The sequence below is a fragment of the Canis aureus genome, chromosome 19 (assembly GCF_053574225.1).
Source record: "Canis aureus isolate CA01 chromosome 19, VMU_Caureus_v.1.0, whole genome shotgun sequence".
NCBI lineage: Eukaryota > Metazoa > Chordata > Mammalia > Carnivora > Canidae > Canis > Canis aureus.
The window spans coordinates 7,971,173-7,997,198 of record NC_135629.1 but is presented as its reverse complement, the minus strand read 5'-3'; the positions used below and the strand labels follow the sequence as shown (position 1 = coordinate 7,997,198).

The window sequence follows — 26,026 nt, the reverse complement described above, 5'->3', positions numbered from 1 at the left end:
TCAGAGGGAGATGGAGGACATACCCAGAAGAAGCCATGGAAAGGAACTGGCACTCTAGGAAGGGGACTTCACTAAAGGCTTTCTAGGGGACCAGGTACATCTAGGGTGTGATTAGAAAGCTGCAAATAGAAAGCAAGAACATTCTAAGGCCACAGAAACTTGATGTGGAAATGCCCAGAGATGAGAGAGAGGAAGAAAAACCATCTGTGACCTGAGAGCTCAGCAGAACTGGGAGGGATGGGCAGGGAGACTGAAGCATGGATGGGCTAGGTCATGCAAGGCTTGGTCAGGCACACAAATACATGGAGATTTCATGTGGAGAGCTGTGGGGAGAACCACGGAGTTTTGAGCAGGGTGACATGATCACATAGATGCCTGCTTCAGAAAGATGGCCACAGGGCAGAGGACAGATTGCAGATGATGGGCTGGCTCAAGGAGGACAGAGGCTTGGCTAAGACCAGGCCAGAAAGAAGTGGATGGATTTGAAAAGGTAGAATGTGCAGGCACCAGTGATTGGTTGGGTGGTAAGTGAGAGCAAGGACACTGGCACCTCCATGGGCTTTGGTTATGGCTTAGACAGCCAGCAGGGATGGGAGCAGTGGGTGAGGGATCCACAAAGAGAAGATGAAGATCAGGGAGAGGAGGGTTGGGGAATAAGGCTAGAAAGGTGGATTAGAACTGTGCTGTGGTTGCCAATGTGCCAATTGCCATGAGGGAAGCCCAAGGAAGGCACGGTCTTGTTACAAATCACTGTTTTGTTACTGCTCTTTTCTTTGATACATCAGACTTCAGCCAGACCCTGAAATATAGATGGACATCTGGGAATTGTTAGATTCTAGAATAAACATTTGACAGCCTTTGCATTCCCAAAGTGGCCCATACCCAAACTGACAATCGGGTGCTTGCTAAAGCCTGGAGAAAAACTTGATATGAGCCCCAAAGCCAATGTAGTTAAATAAAAGAGAATAGCTTTTCTTGAATTTTAGCAATTATTTCTTAAAGTATTGAATTTAAATGATAAGGTAAACAGCAGAAACAGCCTTAATCTTTCTTGACCCCAGTTTTCTCATCTGGTAAATGAAGGAAACAGACCTGTTGATCTCAGAGTTCCCTTCCAGCTCTGAAATTCTAGCCTAATAAAATTTTTCATCAAGATTAAAAAAAAAAAAAAACTCTATGTGAATAAACACAGAGTACAGAGCTATCCCTTATTGAGCCTCAAACCTTTTTTAATCCAAAATTTTAATGTTGAAACTCCAACTTGTCAGATTTCCCAGAGTGTAAATCCTCTGGACCAGTGTGCTGTTATTGTTTGAAAACACTGTAACCGGTGAAGCTCTGACTGAGGGAGGAAGAAGGGAGGCGGAGAAGGAAAGAAGAAGGAAGAAGGGGAGAAGGAAAGTTCTGTCTTTCCAGCAATGAATTTCCTGATACTAATGCAACAAAAATCGCATAACCATCTTGTGTCCTATAAGGAACCCAGGTGCAATTATAATCCTCAGTTTTGTTTGTCATAACCAACTTTACATGCTCGTTTAATCCTCACAGCTCTATGATGTGGGTAGGTTTAGTTATCTTCCTCACTTTGCAGATGAGGAAACTGAGGCAGAAAGCGGTGGAGTGACTGGCCTGAGCTTACAGTTAGTGAATGGCAGACCCAGGATTCAAGTTAAGGCAGTCTGGCTATGGAGTGCATGCTCCTGAACACTCTGTCCTGCTATTCTCACTGCAGTTACCATTGGTGTGGAGTGTTCCAGTTTCAAATACCCTCTCCTATGGTCTTCATCAACCAATAAATAAACTGTGGAGATAAAACCAGTATTTGGTTATCTAAACTACATGCCTTACGAGAAACAGCCACAGTTATCTTGATTCACATCTTTGTCCATATTTTAGGCCTAGATCTTTTTTTCTTTAATATTTTATTTATTTGTGATAGACATAGAGAGAGAGGCAAAGACACAGGTAGAGGGAGAGACAGGCTCCATGCCAGGAGCCCGACGTGGGACTCGATCCTGGCGTCCCAGGATCGCACCCTGGGCCAAAGACAGGCGCTAAACCGCTGAGCCACCCAGGGATCCCTAGGCCTAGATCTTATAACCATCTAACTGTTTCACTTGTGAAGTTGAAGCCTTGCTAGGTTACCTGCAAGTGTTTTCCAAAGCTGTGGGCTTGGGCCAGCAAATGTGTAGGAAAGTGTTGGAGTGGGGTATATCTCTGTTTCCACTCAAGGCTGAGCGAAGATTTGGTTGCCAGATATTTTTTTCCTGGCCTCCGAATGCCCCCACACTGTTGCTAGTGAGAGAGGTTCTTGCCTCTTGAGGCTGTCGTGTAGGTAGCTCAAACATAAAGAAGTCATTCCTAATTATTACCACAGCAGGCAATGTCATGGGGAATGGCCAGGGCAAAGGGAATGATGCTTTTGCCTGAGAACGATAGGGGCCCAAGCCCTGCCAAGAACCTCAGATATAAATTGAAGGAATGCATAGAGGCAAGGTGAATACCAAAGAGAAGTATCTTGTACTCTTGGGGAACCTCAGGCTCCCACTATCTTTGCTTCCATCTCACATTGCCCATCCAGTCTAATTATAATCAGTAGCAATAGCAGAAGTACCATTTTGTATTTTACAGTTTACAAAATGCTTTAACTTGCTCTGTGTCTTTTGATCTTCACAACAAACCTGTGAAGCAAGTGATACTCACATTTTACAGATGAAGAGATTCAGAGAGGTCCAGAGTATAGTGGCACAGATGGCACCTGTATCAAAATCAGCAGGCTTTCTACCACACCTTAGGAGAGAATGGCGCTGTAAGAAAGTCTGTATGTCCTTTTGGGGATAGCTAGCAGTAATTGCTAACTTCATATATATATATATAAAATATATTTTATTTAAAAAATAAAGATGCATAGACCTTACCTTGGATGTAACATAAGAGAACCCCAAGTCTGGGTACCTGATATACGGATTTTGGAAAAATAAAAGCAATTTTGATGTGCACCAAAGGTGAAAACACTTGCGTTCAGAGTTCTTCTAAATGTACCAGAATAGTCTGACGAAGCCTCATACCCATCAAAGCAAAGCACGTAAATATTCCCATGGAGAAAACACATCTAAGATTTGATCCCTGATCTCCAGGAACTTCTAATCTGGTTGGGATAAGACATATAGACAGGCAGAGACACTCAACACCATGACACTGGTCTCCCAATGTCTGAGACCTGAGTAGTCAGAGTATCACAAGAGAGGCAGGAGGAGGACATAGATGGCTGGTTTGGGTCAGTGAGGTGATCAGTTTGGCCAGAGCAAATCATTCACATGAGCAAAGACGTGGAAGATAAAGCTTCCCATATAGACAGAAGCCATATCGTACAGGACTTTCCCTGCTGAGTTGAGGTATGAGGTACAGATTAACCCTTGGCAGTGGATAGATTTGGTTTTAAAGTAGAATGTTAAAAAATAAAAAAAAAAAAGTAGAATGTAATTAGACATGTTTTACAAACAATCCTCATTTTAACGATGAAGAAATAAATAGATGAGGATAATTATTTAAGACCCTGTGCTTCCTTGGTGGAATAGATCTGGTTAGTGAATCTTATTCAGATTTTGTTCTGATGATTGCAGCCAAACCTCTTTCTCAGTGCTGAGGGATACACTGCATACAAGTTGTCTTACATTCGTGCTCACAGTATTATTTGCTGTCAGTAAAGTTAGTTGGTGAGAGTTTTCATATAACCTTAAACATTTTTTGTTTCTCTCCCCACTTTCAAATAATGATACTTTTTATTGGCATTTTAAAATGTATATAGTTTGGAGACCACATTCGTATGTACGTACACATTGAGGCTGTGCTGGTCTTGCAGTGACTATGGGAGTAGGGAGCCTGCCAGCTACCCAAATGGCAGCTCTGTGCTTGAGATTTTGCACACAAACTCATTTAACTTTCATAAGAATCTCATAAGACCTTATTTAAAAAAAAAATCTTGTAAGACCAGGAAGCTGAGGCTCATCAAATTCAGTAAACTTAGCCAGAGTCACACAGCTGAGAAGGGACAGAGCTGAGATTTGAACCCACTTCAGCGAGATGCCCCCCCCCCCACCATACTTTTCTACTAAGCATGCTGCTTTACCATGACAGGGGCACCCCTGGATAAAATTCCTTCTCTGCCAGTATGCTAGTAGAGAACTAGGATGTCTGAAATCCACTGTCTTCCTTTTGTTTATTCATTCAGTAAACAAGTGGAGATGATACATCCACCTTCCCTCATGAGGACATTTTTTTTTTAATTACTTTTTAGAGAGAGCACCTGCAGGTGGTGGGGGAGGTGAGGGGGAGGGACAGAAGGAGAGGGAGAGAGAGGAGGAGAATCTCTAGCAGGCGGGGCTGGATCTCATGACCATGATATTATGACCTGAGCTGAAACCAAGAATTGTTGTGCCCAAGATTGCGAATCCAAGAAACCACCAAGGAGCCGACGCTGATGCAAATACGTGAGGGTTTGTTTACAAGCTCGAACTTGGGTCCAAGTATACTCCATGCAGCAGAGCAGGGACTTGGACCCCGAGACTAAGAAGCATAGTAGTGTTATAGGGGTCCATGGCCAATGAGATTGTAACATACGTAGAAAGTTGCACAGTCATGTCGGTCCACACGCAGGTGGCCAATTGAATCACGATTCACCCTATAGTGACCATTTGAACTAGCCTATTATTCTGGTTAGAATTGGCACGCAGGTTTGGCGGGCAAAAGAGGGGTTTTCATTCGTTGGCGGTTAAAGGTCAGAGGTCCCGCATTCCTATGTGTGCTAGTTTCTGATAAGGGTGTGCTTAATAGCTAAACTAGGGTGAGGGAGTGCCTTAAACAACAGGCAGGTGTCGTGTGGGGGGTTTTACATGAGATGAGATGGCGGGTGTAGCACAAAATGGAGTTAGTCCTGCTCTGCTTGTCCAGGGGTAGGGGATTTTTGTTAGATTTCCTGGGTCCCACAGAATCAGATGTTCAATGTCTCAAGAATATTTTAAGGATTAGAGATAGAATGCCTGTAAGGGTTTTGGCCTATAGTTCAGCAGTAAGTACCTGCTAAACAGTAGCCTTTATGGCTACTACTAGTGGCTGCTGTGTCAGGTACCATACCAGATGGACTGGGGAAATAGATGTGAGGAAGTTATGTCCCTACCCTGGAAGAGCTCATAGCCCAGTGAAAGAAATGGCCCCAAATGAATAACAAGCATATATTGAAAGTAGGACCTCAGCACAGACTCTGCACCTCTGAGGCTGTCCTCTTGCCTCACAGTAGAAATTTCAGTGACCTGACAAGCTTGATTCTGGAAACCATCGTGGATCCAAGCTTTGGCTTATCAGTAACCAGAAGTGTGTTTGGGATGTAGCTTTTCCCTCTTAAAAATTCAGTATTCATTAGGATCCCTCACCTTCCAATGCCTCACATCTCATTCACCCCTGAGAACAAGGAACAGTTGGTTGTGAATCCTCTCCAGGGGGCCAACACTCTGCAAACACTGGAGCATTTCCTAGCATGAAGACTCCATAACTCAAAGGAGCTGTTGTTCCAGGCCACACGTGGGGATTTGAGGGGAAGAATAGTGGAGCGGACAGCTGTGGATTGTCAGATTCCCAGGTGCCTGTTCTGTAACATGGGGATGATGGCAAAACTGTCTAACAGAGGTGTTGGAGGGATAGCCCCAACACACCAAACACACCATCGATCGTGAGTTAATAGGTATAGCATATTAGGGATCTGTAAAGCACTACACAGAAATGAGTTGCCATTAGTAAGGATGAGGTGGAGAGGCCAGGACCATGTGAAACAGCTGGATGGACTGGACAAGAATGCCACTGTGCACACCATGTGCTGACAAAGGTCTAATGGAAATCAGGATTCTAATTGACACCAGCTTGGGAAAGGGTGGCTGAGAACAGCGTCACAGAGGTGGCGACTCAGTCTCCGAGATTATGGACGTGCTGTCAGGGAGAAGAATAGTCACACATTCTAGATGAGAAGAAAGGCACGCAGAATAGTAGGACAGCAGGCAGGAGCAAGCTACATACGGGACATTGAAGACCTTCTAACACAAGACTCTGTACCCAGTCTCTTCTTTCTAATCCCTTGCCAGAGCCTGCCAGAGGATCAACTTTGCATGGCCATTCCAGGAAGCTTTGTGGGGAATTATCCATGCATTTAGTGACTCTAGATTGGTTTCTGATGACAACAGTAACAGAGTAGTAACAGCTGTGTGTCGGGCACCTCCGGTAGCGCAGCGGTTTAACGCTGCCTGCAACCCGGGGTGTGATCCTGGAGACCCGGGATCAAGTCCCATGTCAGGCTCCCTGCATGGAGCCTGCTTCTCCCTCTGCCTGTGTCTCTGCCTCTCTCTCTCTCTCTCTCTCTCTGTGTGTGTCTCTATGAATAAATAAATAAAATATTAAAAAAAAAATCTTTGTGTATCAAATGGCCCTTTATGTCCTTGGTCTTCACCACAACTGCGTGAGATAGCTACCATTGTTACTCTCATTGTTTTAAAAGGGACACTTGGGGATCCCTGGGTGGTGCAGCGGTTTAGCGCCTGCCTTTGGCCCAGGGCACGATCCTGGAGACCTGGGCTCGAGTCCCACGTCTGGCTCCTGGTGCATGGAGCCTGCTTCTCCCTCTGCCTGTGTCTCTGCCTCTCTCTCTCTCTCTGTGTGACTATCATAAATAAATAAAATTTTTTAAAAATTTAAAAAAATAAAAGGGACACTTGAGGGGCTGAGAGCTTATGTGACTTGCCCCCAGGTAATTAGCTAATAGTGGTTGAGCCAGAGTTCCACTTCAGAGGGGTCCATCCCCATAGCAGGAGCTCTTAACTCAGCAGTTATTCTTGGGAGGAGGAAATTTTTATGCCTCCTAAACCCATTCACCTCCTTTTATCTGCTTATCTTCTGCTTGAAAACTTTCCAATGGAAGGGTTAAGCTACAGCAGAGACTAGCACTTATCTTTGGTGGAATGTCAGGGAACCCTGACTTCCTGAAACCAAGAGTCGAGTATTTTTGGAGCCTACCATCCTTTTGTGTGCTGGCTACATACACAGTTCCTGTGCTAGGAGACACTGGGGAATTCCTAAATAAGCTCAGAACTTGGTACTCAAAGAGGAACAATGAACCTCACAGAGTTCACAGCTCTGCAGGTTGGCCAACTGAATCAGCAGGGGATGGGCAAGGCCATGACACACCTCTCCTATGAGTGTCTTTACAGGGCTGGGAGGGGCTCGGAACAGGGGCAGTCATTCCCCAAGGTAACAGACATGGTGTTCAAGGAATTTAGATTAAATTCTATCAAAATGGCCCACCCAACTTTTTAAAAGTGTTTACTGGGCAATTCCATGTGACCGTGAATAATGAATTCAAACAAACCTCAACCTTCAGACTAATCTATTGAATGCTCGCTGTGTGTCCTCTACTCTGAGTCTGACATGCCTGTGTTCAAGCACAACCCACGTTAGTCAGGGGCAGGGCTGCCAGGAGATGTAGGCAGGCATTGATCACCTGCACTGTTTTGATTCATGTTTCAAAGATTTCACAAATCTTTGACAAATTAATGGACAAATCTTTTCACAAATTAATGGACAGCTCTGGATCTAGAATCAAACGGTGGAGGTAAAATGCCAGCCGGCCACCCACCAGCCATATGACCTCAAACCACTTGCTTTTCCTATTTCTGCCTTGTTTCCCCACCTGTAAAATGGACACACTGAGACCTCTTAGTGCTTTTTCAGAAGGGCTAATGAAATTGTATGATCACACTTTGTAAAATACCTGGAATTGTTGATGATGTCATTTTGTGTCATATAGGAAATGCTTTCTCTGATTCTTGTAACACCCATCTCAGGTCCTTTCTGAGAACATCCCCAGGCTGTAAGGATCAACCAGAAATTCTGATGATGGTTTTATAAATGGTTTGTAAATGTTTGGCTTATAAACTACAATTAGTACCCATCCTTCTTCATTCTTTGGTGGAGGGATGATGGGAGGAGGAGTTGTCCAATTCTGTTAAAATAATCTTCCTAAAACTCTTACCCAACAATGATTTTACCCTCTATCCTGGTGACCCATTGCATGCAAGGCAAATCCATCTAGCTTGTCTCCAGGCCTAGAGAGAATAAGGGGGAGGATGCTTTCTAATTTGTACCATATGCAAGACTGTTTCCCAACCTACCTTTGGGCAGAGGTGAAGTACTCTGCAGTGTTTGATTTAGCGTAATGGGGAAATCTGCTTTGCCATTCCTTTGGGAGCCTTAAATGTTGATTTGCCTTTGAGAGGGCAGGGCTTCGGTGAAACCTGATTTACTGCGTCGCCCTGGTACCGATTTCCTTTCACATACTCTAAAGGAAGTGCTCTGGTAATATTGGCAAAGGTTTTTAAATGTCAGCTCTGGAAATGAAACTGCACCTTGTGATGTTAGAATAATTATACCATTCTCGATCTCTGATTACAGCCAAAACAACAGTTGCTAAATCCAGCTAACATGGAAAAACCAGACAAGAAGGGGAAAATTCAACCAAACCCATGGCAAGGGATAGAGAAGGAAGCCTTGGTGGGACACAAAATCTTCTATTTTCATTTGTCTCGTTCTAACTGGAACACCTTGTGCCCCCCACCCCACCTCTGCGCAAACCCCCACCCCTTTGTTTTCTGCAGGCATAGGCCCTGCATGTTGACACTAGCTGTGGGAATTCTGTGATTTAACAATGAGTTGAAAGAACTGCTTTTATCATTTCAAGTATGCAGCCCCAGGCCAAAACAGGCAACAGTTTGTAAAAAGTCTGGTTCAAAAGCAGTTTGAAATATTCTGTTTTTCTCACATGCATGATTCCATCAAAAGGAGCCCCACACCTCTCCACTGTTCTGGGTGCCCGACCCCTGATTGCCTGGCAGGCTCCCCCAAGTTAGCAGACTGGCCCAGTTAACCAGCTCCCCTGGGTTAACCTAAGATGAAGAGCATAAAATGAAGCCAGCATTTCCCTCCAGCCTCTGACAGAGCAGCCCATTCCACTGTTGGTACCATGGGGTAAATGTGCATTGGAGAGCTGAAAAATGGGGTTAGGGTCTCCTTGACTGTGGCATGTTAGAGAAACAGAAAAGTGTCACATTAAATGGTGGCAGCTGCTGCATGTTTCTGAGAAAAGCAGAAGAATTCTAGTAAAGAACATACAGTCTGTTTTTAACACTACTAATAAATACCATGCATTCTGAGTCTATAGCAGCCACCACCACCACCCACATTATCCTGTCATCTTCCAGGTAAGGGTCTGTACTCTAGACATCATTAAGAACACAACTGTTTATCAGGGAGCAAATGCTGAAAACGACAGAGCAACAAACCCACATATTCTGTGTTGTCCTCAGCTGCTTCAGGATTTAGGATGGAACTTAAGGGACATTTATTCCTCTGTCTGTTCAAATCATGTTCACATTAGCTATTTCCTGAGGAACAGAAAAAAGAACCCCTCCTCTTTGCTCTGAGTGATTGACTTCACACAAAAGAGATTTGCCATAAATCCCCAGTGGGATTTTTGCTGCCTTGCCCTAGTATTTGATAGGTACTCACTTGTTTGTTAATTGAACATCTTTTATGCATCCAGTAGGAAAATCTAATTATAGACTTATTTTGAAGCAGAGGACCAGGGACTGAGAAACTTTGTAGCTTTTATCTCCTTTCACATGAAATAGGATTCACCTCTCACAGGATGATTCTGAGGATCTGCAGCGTTACTGTGCTAGTTGACGAGACTCATTGAAAGAAAAAACTGTTCCGACTCAGAATGTCTCTGTCCTCCAAATTTGTAGACATCCACACCGAGCTGTTTTCCAGTTCTCTGCAGACACCGTCTACTTGCCCTGCAAGTCAGTCTGATTCTGGAGGTGGTGTCATATCCCACAGGTTAACGGCTCAGTCTCACAGGACTGCCCCTCCAGCCCCCCACCCCAACTTAAGATGCCACTTGAAAATAGTTACACACAACCTATGTCTGATTTGGCTTACAAATCAGGGATTCCCATGACCCAGTCCCCAGATTCAGTGATTTACTAAAGCAGCTCACAGAACTCAGGAAAACAGTTTACTTACCAGTTACTGGTTTATTATAAAAAGGCAGAACTCAGAGGGCACCTGGGTGGCCCAGTTGGTTGAACCTGGGACTCTTGGTTGCGGCCCAATCGTGATCTCAGGTTTGTGAGATCCACAGTCCCACGTTGTGCTCCAAGCTGCTTGGGATTCTCTGCATCTCCATCTGCCCCCCCCCCTTTCCCCTACTCGCATTCTCTCTCTCTCTTTCTAAAATAAACAAAATCTTTAAAAAAAAAAAAAAAAAGAAAAAGTACTAAGAAACAGCCAGATGGAAGAGATACCACAGAGCAAGGTACAAGGGAAGAAGTGTGGAGCTTCCATGTCCTCTGGGAACATGCCACCTTCCCAGCACCTCCATGGGTTCAACCCTGAAGTTCTCCAAACCTCATACTTAAGGGGATTTTTATGAAGGATTTGTCATGTAGGCATGACTGATTATTCTTTTTTTTTTTTTAAGATTTTATTTATTTATTCATGAGACACAGAGAGAGAGGCAGAGACACAGGCTGAGGGAGAAGCAGGCTCCATGCAGGGAGCCCGACGTGGGACTCAATCCCGACGCTGAAGGCAGCACTAAACCTAAACCACTGAGCCACCTGGGCTGCCCATGATTGATTATTCTAAATCTCCAGCTCCTCTCCCCTCCCACAAGGATGGCAGATGGGGTTGAAAGTTCCAAGTTTCTAACATGGGTTGGTCTTTCTGGGAACCAGCCCCCCTTCCTAAAGCCATCTAGGAACCCACCAAGACTCACCTCATTAGAAGAAAAGGTGCTCTTGTTACCCAGGAAATTCCAAAAGTTTTAGGAGCTGTAGCCAGGAGTCACAAAGACCAAAATATGTTATTTCTTTTTTGGTGGTGTTTATCCATTCATTTATATATTAAAGAAATATTTTCTAAACCCTTCCTTTGCCTGAGACTCAGACTTGGTACTAAGGGCACAGATGAAAGAGATTTCTTGCCTTCAGGGAGTTTCTAGTTTAATCGTCTCATTCACATTTTTCCTTCTTTAATAAAGCTGTCAACTTTTATCCTCCAGAACTATTTTCTTTAGATGCCCCAAAACTTTCTAGGGCAAGCAAGATTCTATTCAAGTTTCCCTTTCTTGAGGCACCTGAGTGGCTCAGTGGTTGAGCATCTGCCTTTGGTTCAGGTCGTGATCCCGTGGTCCTGGGATCGAGTCCCGCATCAGGTTCCCTGCATGGAGCCTGCTTCTCCCTCTGTCTGTCTCTGCCTCTGTGTGTCTCATGTATATTAAATAAAATCTTAAAAAAAAAAAATCTTAAAAAAAAAAGTTTCCCTTTCTCAATGAAGCTTTCTCAGACCGAGCTAGGCTCTGCATTTCAATTTCTCCAACTACAAAATAAAGCCCAAAGGGAGCTAACAGTATTTCCAAAGATGCTTATGAGGTTAAAGTAGAAAATTTTTAAAAGACTTTATATCTTTTAGGAAAAATTTACCAAGCAGGTGTCACTTTACTGTCAACTCTAAGATGTGTTCGCCTGGAGAAATTATTGTTTTGTCTTTTTGTTTGTTTATTGTTTTTTGGTAACAACTTTACTGAGATGTAATTCATATATTATACAATTTGCCCACTAAAAGTGTATAATTTAACAGTTTTTAGTATTTTCAAAGAGTTGTGCAGCAATTTTATTTTTTTCTTTTTTTTTTTTAGCACTCAATTTTAGAACATTTTCATCACCCTAAAAAGAAATGCATACCTGCTGGCAGCCACTCAGCTCTTCTTTCTTTTATCAATATATTTCTTACTGTGCACAATAAATATCATACTCAGTAAACCATAAAATGCTTGCCGATACAGATGTGATTATTGCTGATCGTTTTTCCAAATTCACAGGCAGAGTGTGAGATTCTGTGACCTTGGACCATAACCTTCACTAATAGTAGAATTTTGTCTTTTGTTTTTAAATTACCAACTTACAAACAGTGAGATTGTTAGTAATGTCTCTGATTTCCTCCATTACATTTTTCAAATTGGTTATTATCCATATATGGCAAAACCATTGGTTGTTGTACATTGCTTATATGTCCAACATTGTTGACCTATCTCATTAGTTTTCACGGTTTGTCTGAAAATCCGTTTATTTTTTATTTGCCTCTTATTATTTTTAAAGGATTTTTTAAAAGTCATCTCTATACCCTTTGTGGGGCTCAAACTCAAAACCCCATGATCAAGAGTTGCACACTCTACTGACTGAGCCAGTCAGGGTCCCCTGAAAATCTTTTTAGATTTTCGACATAGAATGTCAAATCTTTTTCAACTAACAGTAGTTTAGGCTCTTCTTTTCCATTTTGTATACCTCATTGCTTTTTCTTCTTTTATTTCATTGGCTAAGGCTGCCAAAATAATGTTAAATCAAAGCACTAATAGCAGATTCCTTGAATTGTTCCTGACTTTACTGAGAATGCTTCTAAAGTTTTACCATTTTCATGATATCCACTATAGGTTTTATTAGATTAAGAAAGCTTCCTTTTGTTACAGATTTGCCATTTTGCTAAAATTGTGAGTGAATGTTAACTTTTCTTGATCTATTAAGATGTTTAAATTTTTCCTAAAAATGAGGAGTATGATATACTAACATACTAGATTTTTTAAAATGCTGAGCTATCTTTGCATTCCTGAGATACTGTCATTCTCCTCTACCTGTCTCTTACTATCTCCTGTAATTAAGAATTTGTATTCTTGGGAAATCCTGGATATCACTGACATTGGATTATTTTTCATGTTATGCAGATGCCTTACAACCATTATCAGTGTGTATAAGGATTGAGTGGGAAGGAACACAGGCACAATTGTTATAGTGTAGGACCCCACGGAGTTTACTTAGGAAGCAAACATATCAAAGTTTGAGAGACTTATATCCTAGAAAGGACTTCCAACTGCACTGGAAACAGTACACTGCCTTCCAGCTTTAGGATTTTTCACCCTTACCTATGCAGAAATGCAACAGGGAAATGATTTGGCATATATCCTGTTTCCTTGCCTTTTGGCTTGAAGCATTGTATCTTCCCCACTTTGCCCTTCACTTGAGGGTCACCCATGAGTTCATTTCTACTTCAGTTGTGGGCTTGCTATCACCTTCTCATCTTGGGGACTATGGAAATACAATATATGCAGCAAAGAAAACCAACACATTAATGAAGTAAGGCTCTGTTTACCATTCTAATTTCACAAGACAAGATTGTCTATACTGAACCCTATTTTCAGCCCACAAGAATGTTGACTTCATTCAACCAGTATCTATTGAGCTGCTATTGTTAAATCAGCAAGTGCCAGCCCCTGCTGATGTGTCCAGGTATATCAAAGTTTCAATGGCACGTACCTTACAGAAGTATAAGTCATCTCTCCTGCCTTCAGGGAGCTTAGTCAGTCATTTATTATCACTAATATTTAGTGAGTCAGATAGCCATGTACCTCCTCTGTGCCATTCACCATCAGAGACCTTGAGAAGACTACAGAAGGTTTGTCTTTTACATCATAGTGTAACATCAAGTCCAGTAGGAGGGACGATACAAAGTACACATAGAAAATGTTAAATAACAGAAATTCAACTGAGTATATTTTCAAGATCTAATTAGCTTTATTGAGTGATTTATGAATCAGGCAGCCTTTCATCTAGCAATAGAAAGGAGCTATATTGAATTGCAGAAAAGGGGGATCCCTGGGTGGCTCAGCGGTTTAACGCCTGCCTTCGGCCCAGGGTGTGATCCTGGAGTCTCAGAATTGAGCCCGCGTTGGGCTCCCTGCATGGAGCCTGCTTCTCCCTCTGCCTGTGTCTCTGCTTCTCTCTCTCTCTGTATCTCTCATGAATAAATAAAATCTTAAAAAAAAAAAAAAGAATTGCAGAAAAGGAAAAGTTTTTTAAAGGCAGAGAGGAAACATACAAAAAGGAAATTATTAGCAAAGGATGCATTGTTTTAGGCAAGGATGCCCTCTTCAGGGGAACGAAAGGGGTCTATCAGCAGATTACCTCCTTGTGCTGACCAGGAATTTCCAAGTTGACTGGTTAAAGGTCACATTTGGGGGGAGGTTGTAACTGCACTTAGGTTGGGTATTAAGTCTTGGTTTGCTGATGTGAGGCTTAGCACAAGTGACTCCATTTCAGATCTGTTATTTCTTTTCAACAAAAGTTAAAAGCAACATTACAAGAATGAGGTCACAATTGAAGGACATAAGAGAAGTCATAAATAGAATGTTGTTGAACTCCCATAACTACACAAGCAGTCAGACTGTCAGTGGGGACAAGGGAGGTAGAAGAGGGCTTTCTGCAAAACAGATAGAATTGCAAAAAGTGGGCCTGCCTGGGGGACATTTTGGTGAGAAAAATACTGCCTTGAAAGCAGGGAATGGTACATCCAGGTGACAGTACATCCAGCATAGCTAGACAAGAGGGCACATGATGGGGGAGGAAGGAAGGATTAGGAATTAAGATCCTGAGGGTCATGTTCTGGGACACTCAAAAGCCCGCCTGGGTAAGGAGTTTGTATTTCCCTTTGAGGATACTGGGACAGAGGTAGCTCTGTGACATTGTCACCTTCGGGCACTGGCTCTCTCCCTGCTCTTTGCCCTGTTCTTACCCTCACAGTGACTGACAAGAGAGGAGGAGCCTGCGGCCTTCTCTCATACTCTCTCCTTTTCAATTTGAAAGCAGTGGAGCAGGTGTGCATTGGCATCTGTGGCCGTGCCTCTAGCTCTGGCTGAGGGATCTGGGGGGTTGGGTTTGAGGCAGGCCTAAGGACTGCATGACCCATGTGGAGAGGGCCAGCACAGATGGACTGTAACATCCTTCTCGCCTCAGCAGACATGACTCAACAAACTGTCTTCTCTGAACAATTAATCTGGTTGTCAGAGCAGCTCACAGGGCGAGCAGCCACATGTTCTCCACAACAACAGCTCCTGGTGTATGTGTGCGGACCTCCTCCTGTTGAGCGCATTGCCAGCCAATGTGCTGAACATGCTAATATCAACTTTGAGGGAAGTGCCACCTTTTGAATTTAAGGAGCCACAGCAACCTGGGTTATGTCTTGGCCCAGAAGTACTTCTGGAACTCCTTTGGTTGGTTTTCTGAGAAACTCAGATGCTGATTTGGGAAGTAATGATTTCCTTTAGTTGAAAACAGAAATGTAAGAAAAATCAAATTATTTCCAACCGGTACCCAACCTGGACCTCATTGTAAAATGCGCTCCCTCCTCTGCCTTCCCGACTCTGCTGTCCATCAGGTGACCCCCATTTACCCCAATTCTCTTTAGTGATAAATAGTAACTCATTTGTTTTATTCGTCAAAATGACGACGGCCTTCCTCCCTGTGGTGGTCCGGGTGAGCGTCCCCTCCCCACAGGACTGTGGAGTTAGGTGGAGCCAGGTTCACCTCCCTCGGTCCAGTGCTCTCAACTATTAGGCTACAGAGTCAAGCCTAAAACCCACTTGTCCTTATCAGGGCCTGGCACTGGGGGAACAGGCGGCTGCGCACAGTCCCTAGCTAACGATAGGGTCCTAGGGGAAGCGAGAAGGAAGAGTATGGGGAGGTGGAGGGGACTAGGCCTGCTGTCCTGCCTGAGAGATGAGAAGACATGAGGACAGGAGGGGACCTCACTCTCACTTCATGCTGACACTTATTTACCTCTCAAGCCTATGTGTGCAATCTGCATGGTGAGGCAAAGCACCTTCCTCACAGCCCCACTTCAGGCCTTTTCTGGATGGCATCAAGAGTATCACCCTTTGGTAATCATCCTTAAGCCCAAGAAATAGTCAAATGGTCTACAAATCTGTGTGTCAGCTTTCACTAAACTTCACTGTGACAGCAGAGCATTTTGAAACTTCCTAAATAGATAAAACTAGGCCTACTAATAATAGTAATAATAGTACCTAACATTTGAGTGCCTTTTGTGTGCCAAGCACTATTCCAAACACTTTGCTAGCGTCACATTCAATCAATTTAAATTAATTATCAAATCTAATTACTTGATTTTCCCCCAGAATCATCATGTAGAAAGCGACAACTTGTTAAAACTTAGAAATGGAAAGGTTGCATGTGGTGCCTACAGACAGATGGGTCCATCATTAAGCCTCCTGTGCTAGGCAGTGTGCGAACCTACAGGCACAAGTGGGTGGTCTTGCCCTCAGGTGCTTGAGAATCAAAATGGTAAGAAGAGAATTTACACAGGGTGCCTTGTTCTTTTATTCCTTCATTCCACAAGCATTCGCTGAGGCTGACCTGCTGATTTATGTATGGTTTATGATTTATTGAGCAGTTACTAGCACTATGTGAGTTGCAGGCACAGAGAACAGGTGCAGTCCCAGGTCTGGAGCACATCACCTGCAGCAGGTAAACCAGAGGTGCCCTGTGCTGGGTACCCAAAGAGGAGAAGACCAGAGGGCTGGGTCTGGAAGGATGAATTGGAGTTACAGAGAGGGAGATGGAATGGATAGTTGAGAACACTGGCCTCTCTCCCAGAGTTAGCAATCGTACCATGTCCCTGTGGGCTAAGGATGGATCTAGGTAACATAAGAGTGGTGTTTACCACAGTACCCAACAGGCAGGAAAAACGAGCTGAGCTGTTAAGAGAGTAAGGGGCTCTGACAGAGGCCCCGAGTTTTATTCATTTGTCTGTATGCCATCTCCTAGCCCCCAGTGTTGGAATTGGCTCATTCAAGCTGGGTACCCAAGTGCTAAGATGGAGAGTTACCCAGAAGGGTGGAGAAGAGGAGCAGGCCCCAGCCTGAGAGGGGAGGGCTGGAAGAAGGGGCCCCAGACAGGAACAGCCTAAAGGGGTGCCTTGTGCAGAGCAGAGAGAGAGGGTGTGGGCTTAGGGCTCTGCACTGGAGTCACTGACCTCAAGCCCCACCACCCCAGTGCTGCCTGGGGGTATGATCTGCCTGGAGTGGTCTCTTTCTCTGGAGGCCACACTGGGCTGTGGTCCCCCAGCCCTACTCTCCAGGATCCTTTCATCATCATGGTGCATGTGCATTTAAACTCAGCAAGATCCATGCCAACGAAAACAAAGAAAATGATCTCTCAGCGGTTATTTATATTGTAAACCTCCTCTGGAGTGACTTTTTTCCTAGTTCAGCTTGCAATAATTTATTAAGGAAGATAAAGTGATTTTTAAGTGTGATTTTAAAGAGCTAGGCCCATGCATGAGCTTGCTTTGTGTTATTCTTCTGCTTGGGTTTGATGCTGTTCCCAGTGTGAACTTTCATTTACCTCCTTCTCAGGGTGGTTTGGGACCCCTGAGAAAAGCCCTGTTCTGTGAAGAGTCACTCATTACGTAAATACATTGGAGCAGAAACTCTTCTGAAAAGACTGAAAACTGTCATTAGAAACTTCTTCCTGAGAAGAGATAGGAAGGAAGACACAGAACTGATTCTTTAAAGATTTGAGTTTTTGAAGCCACAGTCATTGGTTTATTCTTTGTTAACCAAAATGCAGCCTTCTGGACTTAATGCCTGGTGTTTATCAACAAACTAAGAAAAGAGAAAAAAACGAAAGAAACTAGAAGCGGGGAAACACGGAATTGTTTTTAAAGTGGATTTTTTTTAATGTATTTTCTTAAAGATTTTATTTATTTTGGGATCCCTGGGTGGCTCAGCGGTTTAGCGCCTGCCTTTGGCCCAGGGTGTGATCCTGGAGACCCGGGATCGAGTCCCACCTAGGGCTCCCTGCATGGAGCCTGCTTCTCCCTCTGCCTGTGTCTCTGCCTCTGTGTGTGTGTGTCTCTCATGAATAAATAAATAAAATCTTAAAAAAAAAAAAGATTTTATTTATTTGAGAGAGAGCATGAGCAGGGGGAGGGGCAGAGGGAGAAGCAGACTCCCCACTGAACAGGGAGCCCAATGCAAGACTTGATCCCAGGACCCTGAGAGATCATGACTTTTAGCTGAAGACAGATGTTTGACTGAGCCACTCAAGCGCCACTAAAAATGTATTTTTGAAGAGATTGAACTACCCTTCTTTCCTGTTCTTAAATTTTTAAGCTCTTCCAAGTTATGACAATTTAAAAAAACTTGTAGGGTATAGTAAGATTCAGGTTTCCTACCATCAGAAATGTGTAGCCACTCAAGAATTTCAATACTTCTGAGCAGTTGGGGCTGGAAAAGTACTGACCAGAGAGGAAAGCCTCAGGCTGGGTTCCTTGGGGCTCCATGTCCTCTCCTCCCTCCCGGTGAGAAGCTGTGCGTCTCTATCCAGTTGGCATGGCTGTCCCCCATCTTCACCTGCTGAGGATGTTCAGTCTGAACAAAAAAGGAACTTGGGATTCTAACAACACATAGCGAAAAGCTTCTAGAGTCTTAACACTGTGCCCTTCTGCTGTAAGTTAAACTTCACTGATTCTGTGGCAGCAGGCAGATGTTCTGCACAAGCATCTATATTTAGGTGTGGGCATGAGATTGCCAAGGTAAAGAAAGGCATGGTTGGTGTCACCTCAGCATGCATTTTGTCTTGGAACAGAGGCCCTGTGTTGCTCTGGGGGTTGGACTGTCTCACAGAGGAGAAGGCCTCTGCCCAAAGCCTAGGAATTGGAAGGCCTCAAGAGCCCTTCCTGAATGACTGTCCTTCATGCTGGGTGGCTACGTGCTGCCAAGCAGGACCTGGACACTGTGCTTTCCTATTTGCTGTCCTTTAAGGGAGCTGCTGCACACCCTTTGTTAGCAGGCCTGTGGTAAAGCCCAGAATGACCCAGCCAGGTCTGATGGGTTATTGCTTCTCAGAAGATGTTCTTCAACCCACAGCAGGAAGCTATTCTCACCTGGCTCCATCTCCTGTGTTGCTGAGCACCTGGGGAACAGAGACCCAGTCACTGCCTGCCATCACATACCTGGCTACCTTGGGACCTTTCTAGTGTCCCTCTCCGCCGCCACTCAGGGGCCTGAGCCAACCTGCCTCTCCTTTCCTTACTTCCTAACAGGGTCTCTACTCTAGCTGGCCGTCAGCCCTCTTCCTAAACCTCCTTACCTAGTGCCTTTGTTTCCCTGTATTGTCCAGCTATGCTACCAGTTCACATCCTCACTCACTGTGTGAGTTCACATCCTCATTCACCTCCTCTAGGAAGCCTTCTGTAAAGGGCCAAATGATTTCTTCCTTGGCTGCCTTGCTTGGAGTCCTCCTTCTCAGCCATGGTGGCATTCCTTCTGGAATGTTCCATCCTTTTGGGTTCTAGATCCAGACATCCCATGCAGAGCCTTAGCTTAGCTTAGCTTCTAGCCCTCTGCATCCTCTGACTCAGAACATTCCCCTGGGCCCATCTATTAGAAACCCTGGCTAGTATTATCCAAGGTGTGCATGATCTTCCAGGCTGCCAGGTCAGGGGGAAGGGGGCATCCCAGTCCTCCTTGTGTCCCTAGTGATACCTAGCACTATGTCCAAGGCCCTAGCATGGAACCCCAACTTCTGTCACCCTGAAAGTCTCCTGCATCAGCCCCTCCAAGAGCAGGTAAAGGAGCATGTGTGTAAGAGGAGATTCAGAGCGAGCCTTCTTTCGCAGATTTGGGGAGGTGATGACAGGACAGTGGCCTTTATTGGGAGCCCTTGGGCCAGACTGAGATGATTGCTGAAAACCCAGTGGGAGGACCCAACTCTTCAGGTAGACATGGCATTGGAGACCCGGGCTCTCTCTGAGGAGGGCTTGGCCCTATCAGTTTTCAAATCTCCAGGCCCAGGCTCTTTGGCACAGAGGTTGGGGGAGCCTGGGATGAGGCTGGGCTTTGCCTCCTGGGAGAGCTATGGAATGTGCTCTGTCATGCCTCCCAGAGTACTTTGGAACTCCCCTGGACCAAGGCTCCTAGTAATCTTGTATACTCACTCTCATGGTGAAATCACATCAGTCCTTTTCAAAGAATTTCTGCTAAGCCCACAAAAAATGAGCCCCAAAGTTTAACGTCTTCAGAGGGAAAAAAGCAGTTCCATATGGGATGAGCAGAGCCCCTGGCCAAACCAATGTCAAGCCTGGCCGCCATGCCTGGCCATGGGCTGGGCCTCCATTCTTGGGTCAGGAGGGACAAGGCCTCAAGACTGGCCAGTGGGGATGAGAGATTTCCCCTCTTTGCTGAGTAGGTCAAGGCCAGCCAAGCCAGTAGGAGGAGTTTGGAAGGTCTGCCCTAGGGCCCACTGGAGCAGGACTGGAGAGGAACTGAGAGCCTTCCAGTGCATTTGAAATAGCTCACTAGGGATAAATTAGGTTGCAAAAGAAATGTCTTTAAAGACTGCTCTTACTGCTCTTAGTCTTTAAAGACTAGCCATCTCCTCATAAGCCCTTGGCTGGCCCAATTAGCCCTACCCATGTGGGCTCGAGGAAGTGTGCCCACCCTGTTCCATCAGCAGTGACCATCATCATGGACTCCTTTTGTTCCATCCTGCCCATGGAGCCTGGATTTCAGAATAGGTCAGTGCCTTCCCAGGACCTTCCCTGGGACTGCAGAGGAAGAAAGTCAAAACTTCCCTTTCCCAAGAAAAGTGCCGAGTTTCATGCACACCTAGGGAGGATGTTTGTGTTCTGTGGAGGTCGCTGCCCTTGTTTTCAGAGTAAACTTCTGTGTGAGTGCACTCCGAAAGGGGGAGTCCATGGAGAGGGGACCCTCTCACCTCTGTTTCCACAGGCGTGGACCCAGCCAGAGCCCATGGCTCTGACTTAGGAGAGCGCAGGACCACCCTGGTAGTTCAGGGTTCTAGACCTAGCTCTGCCTATGACCTCACTGAGGCCATGCCCAGAAGGGTCTCTGGGCCTCAGTTTCCCCCTCTGTGACAGTGGGAGCTGAACCTGACACATGTAAGATCATCTCCAGCTCTGACATTTTACAATTCTGATCTTAGGTGTTTATGAATATGCTGATTATCCCTCCAAAATATACTTCAGATATGCACACTGCACTCCATTTCTCCTGGTACTATGATCATGTCACTTCTTGCGTAAGTTCAGTGGTTTAGAATAAACCGAGACTCTTCACCATGGACCCTGTGATGGAAGACTTCCCATGACTCTGCCTGGGGCTTTTCCCAACCACGTGCTCTGCTGTCACCCTCTGGAGCACGCCACGCCCCCTCCTGCCTGTAGGTCTTGCACCTGCTGTTTCCTCCATCCTTAGCCACCCTCCCTCTGCCCTTTAATGGGTTGGCTCCTTCCCATCTTTCAGATCTCAGCTTAAATGTCACCTCCAAGAGGCTCGACTCAAAATCCTTGTCTAAAGTAAGTGTTCCTCTGTTATTCCACCTCTCACTCTGTGTTTATTTTCTTTCTTGGTGCTTAAAGGTCTTGGAGCTATTTTCTTGGATCTGGTTTTGTGCTAGTCTCTTGTTTGCCTGCACTAGAATGTCGGCTTCACACAAACAGGCACCTGCAAGAGTGGGGGCCTTCCTGATGGCTACTGAGCACCCAGCGCCTAGCATAGTGCCTGCTGCACAGGGGTGTTCCATAAATATTTGTTGAGTGGATGCATGGTTAAATGGATGGATGCTCCTCCATATAAAGAACTCTATTTTTCCTCCTGACCACTCAGGCCCATTTTCCCTCAAGGGTCTGGCTGTAGCAGGAGGGGTGTTATAAGACAAACCAAATTCCCCTATGAAGCCCTTAGTCAGTAGCCAAGAGGTGTTTTTAATCCCCACTCTACTCTGCTCCTGCAGCCTCAGCACAGTTGAACCAGATTCCTTGAACATTTCCTAGGGATATGCTCAGTGCCAGGTTCTGGGCTAGTGCTTTCCAATCATTATTTTATTGACCCTTGGTGACCTTTGAGAGGTCGATGATAGAAATCGAGTCTCAGAAATTAAGTCACCTTGCTTAAGATCATAGAGCTGAAATGTGATGGAGCCTTACCCCAGGGCCGGTGCTGTTTCCTTCATACCCCATGTCACTGAGCCAAGCTGCAGCCCTGAACATAGCAGGGGCCCAGGAATGGTGGAGGGAGGGCCAGCAGGTACTGGTGTGTGATTCCAGATGGCCTCTGTGGCCCACCTAGCTAGGAGAAACAGTGCAGACTAGGGCTGGCTGACATCCCTGAGTGTCATGGGAACCTAAGGTAAGGTATTGGCAATCCTAGAAACGCAGTGTCATACAGAGCACAGGGGCTGTGTTTGGATTAATGATAATAGAAAGCCTAGGGGACGGGTTGGGTGATGCTGCCCCTCAGCCATGACCTGCAGCTGCGTCAGGAAGGCCAGCAAAGATGCTATCATACAGCTGCCTGCCCTTCAGGGGATAGTTCTCTTGGTAAGACACCCACATGGAGCCTCGAAATAGACCTGTTTGCCAGAAGCTGCAGTGGAGAAGGGAAGACAAGGCATGGAACCACAAAGACCTGGGTTTGAATCCTAGCTCTGCTGTTTACTGGCTGTGTGACCCTGGGCAAGTCATCTGTCCTCTCTGAGTCCTATTTGAATATGACACAGAATCAGCACTTAATAATTCTTGTGCCTGTGAGTGAGTGAAGGAATATCATCTAAGATGTCCTCATCCTGAAAGGACAACAGAAAAGAGGAAATCGCTTCATGTTATTTTTAGCATGAAGAACTTTATTTAGGCTATTGTATGAGATCAATTACCTACAACTTCCAAGATCTTATAAAAAATGTTAATTATATGAACAGGGATTTTTTTTTCTTCAGGTTGTAAAGTTGTATTCTCAATAATTTCAAATAACAGCACCTACTCATGTGTTTCATTTAATTATTACAACAACCCTATTCGGGAGATACAGTTTGGCTTTGTTTTTCAGATGAGAAAAACAACCACAGAGAGATTAAGCAAGTTGCCCAAAGTCACACAGCTAGCAAGTGGCAGAGCAGGGACACCATCCAGGAAATCTAACTTCAAAGGCAGAGCTCTTAGCTCTTGAGCCAAGTGATTTGATGTTGCTTGGTGATTAAAGGTGAGCCCCATGTAGGATGCAGGGGGAGAGAAGGCATGCCATTTAGCTGAAGAAGCAAGGGAATGCTGGATTGTGATGATTCTGTTCCACCTAAAGCGACTCAGAAACACAACTTCTAGATAAAATGTCTGGGAAACAGTGTCAGAACTAAAAGGGTGGAAATGGGGTCCCCCTTTAGGATTGCCAGCCCTTTGCCATTTGGGAAAGGACAGTATTCCTCTATTATATTTTTTGAAACTTATAAATATGTATTTATATTTTGTGAATTCCTCCTTTTTAGCTGTTTTGCTGAATTTTTAAAAGATCAAACTTCTTATTTATTGTAATTCACATGTAATAAAATATATGTAAAAGCGTACATTTCTATGAGTTTTGGCAGCCTTACACATACCTATATAACTACTACCACAAAATAGGGACAATTTCTATCACCCCAAAAGGTAAAGATTTACTTGGGGCCTTTCATAGTCAAATCACACCCAGCCCCAGGCAACCAAGGGTCTGCTTTGTGTCATTATAGATCCCACTTATATTTTTTAGGGCTCCATACAAATGAAACCATATTTTTTGTTTTACTTTTTATTTTTTATTTTTGTCAAGACATACAACTGTGTAAGTTTAGGGTGTGCAATGTTGATTTGATACTTTGATATATGGCAATAAGGATACCACCTTAATGTTGGCTAACTCCTCTACCAAGTTAGAATTACTTCTTTCTCATGGTGGGGAAAATTAAGATCTAGTCTCTTAGCCTTAAAGTGTGTAATATAGCATTGTTGACTCTAATCACTGTGCTGTGAATTAGATCTCTGGGTCTCATTCATCTACTGGTTGCATGTTTGTACCCTTAAACTGCCTCCCTCCCACCATTTCCTCACCCCGCAGCCCCTGGTAACCACCATTCTACTCTCTTATTTATGAGTTGGGCTTTTTTTTTTTTTTTTTTTTTACATATCAGAGGTATCATAAAGTATTTGTCTTTCTCCAACTTACCTCATTTAGAATAATGCCCTCAGGGTTCATCCATGCTGTCACAAATGCCAGGATTTCCTTCTTTCTCATGGCTGAATAATAATTCAATTGTGTTTCTATACCACATCTTCTTTATCCATTCATCTGGTGACAGACATTCAGATTGTTTCTGTAGCTTGACTATTGTGAATAATGCTGCAGGGAGCATGGGGGTGAGTGCATCAATCTCTTTGATATCATGTTTTCGTTTCCTTTGGATATATACCCAGGAGTGGGATGGCTACATCAAATAGTAGTTATGTTTTTAATTCTTTTTTTTTTTAATTTTTTATTTGTTTATGATAGTCACACAGAGAGAGAGAGAGAGAGAGGCAGAGACACAGGCAGAGGGAGAAGCAGGCTCCATGCACCGGGAGCCCGACGTGGGATTCGATCCCCGGTCTCCAGGATCACGCCCTGGACCAATGGCAGGCGCCAAACCGCTGCGCCACCCAGGGATCCCTATGTTTTTAATTCTTAAAGGAGTCTTCACACAGTTCTCCATAGTGGATGCACCAGCTTGCATTTCCACCAGCAGTGTGTAAGGGTTCCCTTTCTCCACACTCTCAAGGATACTTAATCTCTTATCTTTTTGAACATCATTATCCTAACAGCTATGAGGTGGTATCTCATTGCTGTTTCAATTTGCTTTTACCTTATGATTAATGATGTCCAGCACCTTTTCATGTACTTGTTGGTGTCTTTTAGGGAAAAATGTCTATTTAGTTCCTCTGTCCATTTTGTCATCAGATTGTTTAATTTATTGTTATTGAGTTATAGGAGGTTTTTTAATATATATTTTGGATATTAACCTCTTATCTGATACATGGCTTGCAAATATTTTCTCCCATTCCATAGGTTACCTTCTCATTTTACAGGTTTTTGCTGTTGTTGTTGTTGTTGTTGTTGTTTTCTGTTTTGTTGGGTTTGCTGTGCAGAAACTTCTTTGGATGACGTCTCACTTGTTGAGTTTTGTTTTTGTTGCTTTTGAGCTTTTGGTGTCACATCTAAAATAATCATTGCCAAGACCAACAATCAAGGAGCTTCTTTCCTATGTTTTCTTGTAGGAGTTTTACTGTAGGAGGTCTTGTGTTTAAGTCTTTAATCCATTTCGAGTTAATGTTTATAAACGGTGTGAGGTAGGGATCCAGCTTCACTGTTTTGCATGTGATTACCTAATTTTCTCAGTGCCATTTGTTGAAGATACTACCCTCCCCAATTAAGTGTTCTTGGCACCCTTGTCAAAAATTAGTTGACCATCAAAGTGGAAGTCTATTTCTGGGCTCTCAATTCTGCTCTGTTGCTCTAGGTAGCTATGTTTATGCCAGTACTACACTGTTGTAATTACTTAGCTTTATGTTACAGTTTGAGATCAGGAAGTATGATGTCTCCAGCTCTGTTCTTCTTTCTCATGATTGCTTTGGCTGTTTTGGGGTCTTTTGTGGTTCCATACAAATTTTAGGATTAATTTTTTTGAATCATACATACTAAGTTCTCTTCTGTCTGGCTTCTTTTGCTCAGCTGTAATATTATTGAAATCCATCCATGTGGTTGCATGTCTCAGTAGTTTGTCCCTTTTCCCTGCTGAATAGTATCCTGTTTTATGAATACACCATAATTGTCTGTTCACTCGCTTATTGTTGAGCATTTGGATTGTTTCCAGTTTGGGACTGTTAGAAATGGAGCTCCAATGTGTGCTTAAGTACAAGTTTCTGTGCAGACGTATCTTTTCATTTCTCTTAAGTGATTTACCTAGGACTGGAATTGCTGGGTTTTAATATAAGTATACATTTAATCTCTTAAGAAACTATCAAACTGATTTTTAAAGTAGCCATACTATTTGCCATTCTCACTGGCAGCACTTGAGAGTTCAGGTTGCTCTGTCCCCTGGTCAGCACTTATTTGGTGGTCTTGCATTTTAGCTAGTTGGCTGGGTATATGGTGGTAGCTTGTGTTTTTTTTTCTTGCAGTCCTCTGATGACAATGGATGCTGAACATCCTTTCATGTAT

At 44.1% G+C, this 26,026-nt stretch overlaps 1 protein-coding gene and 2 long non-coding RNA genes across 10 annotated transcripts in view; 1 reads left to right on the top strand and 2 right to left on the bottom strand.

Annotated features, from left to right (window-relative positions):
• The window catches only part of LOC144289566 (uncharacterized), a 35,758-nt gene extending 27,159 nt beyond the window's left edge, over positions 1–8,599 (bottom strand). Inside the window, exons 1-2 of the long non-coding RNA XR_013357410.1 lie at positions 7,811–8,599; positions 2,704–2,790 (exon numbers count right to left, since the gene is read on the bottom strand). This is a non-coding gene — a long non-coding RNA (uncharacterized LOC144289566). The remainder of the gene's footprint in view (positions 1–2,703; positions 2,791–7,810) is intronic.
• The window catches only part of ATG7 (autophagy related 7), a 237,862-nt gene that overhangs the window by 197,899 nt on the left and 13,937 nt on the right, over positions 1–26,026 (top strand). The window lies entirely within an intron of this gene.
• Positions 13,701–15,444, bottom strand: LOC144289565 (uncharacterized). Its single transcript, XR_013357409.1, has 2 exons — positions 14,115–15,444; positions 13,701–13,964 (listed from the first exon to the last, which is right to left on the bottom strand). It is a non-coding gene; the product is annotated as an uncharacterized LOC144289565 (long non-coding RNA).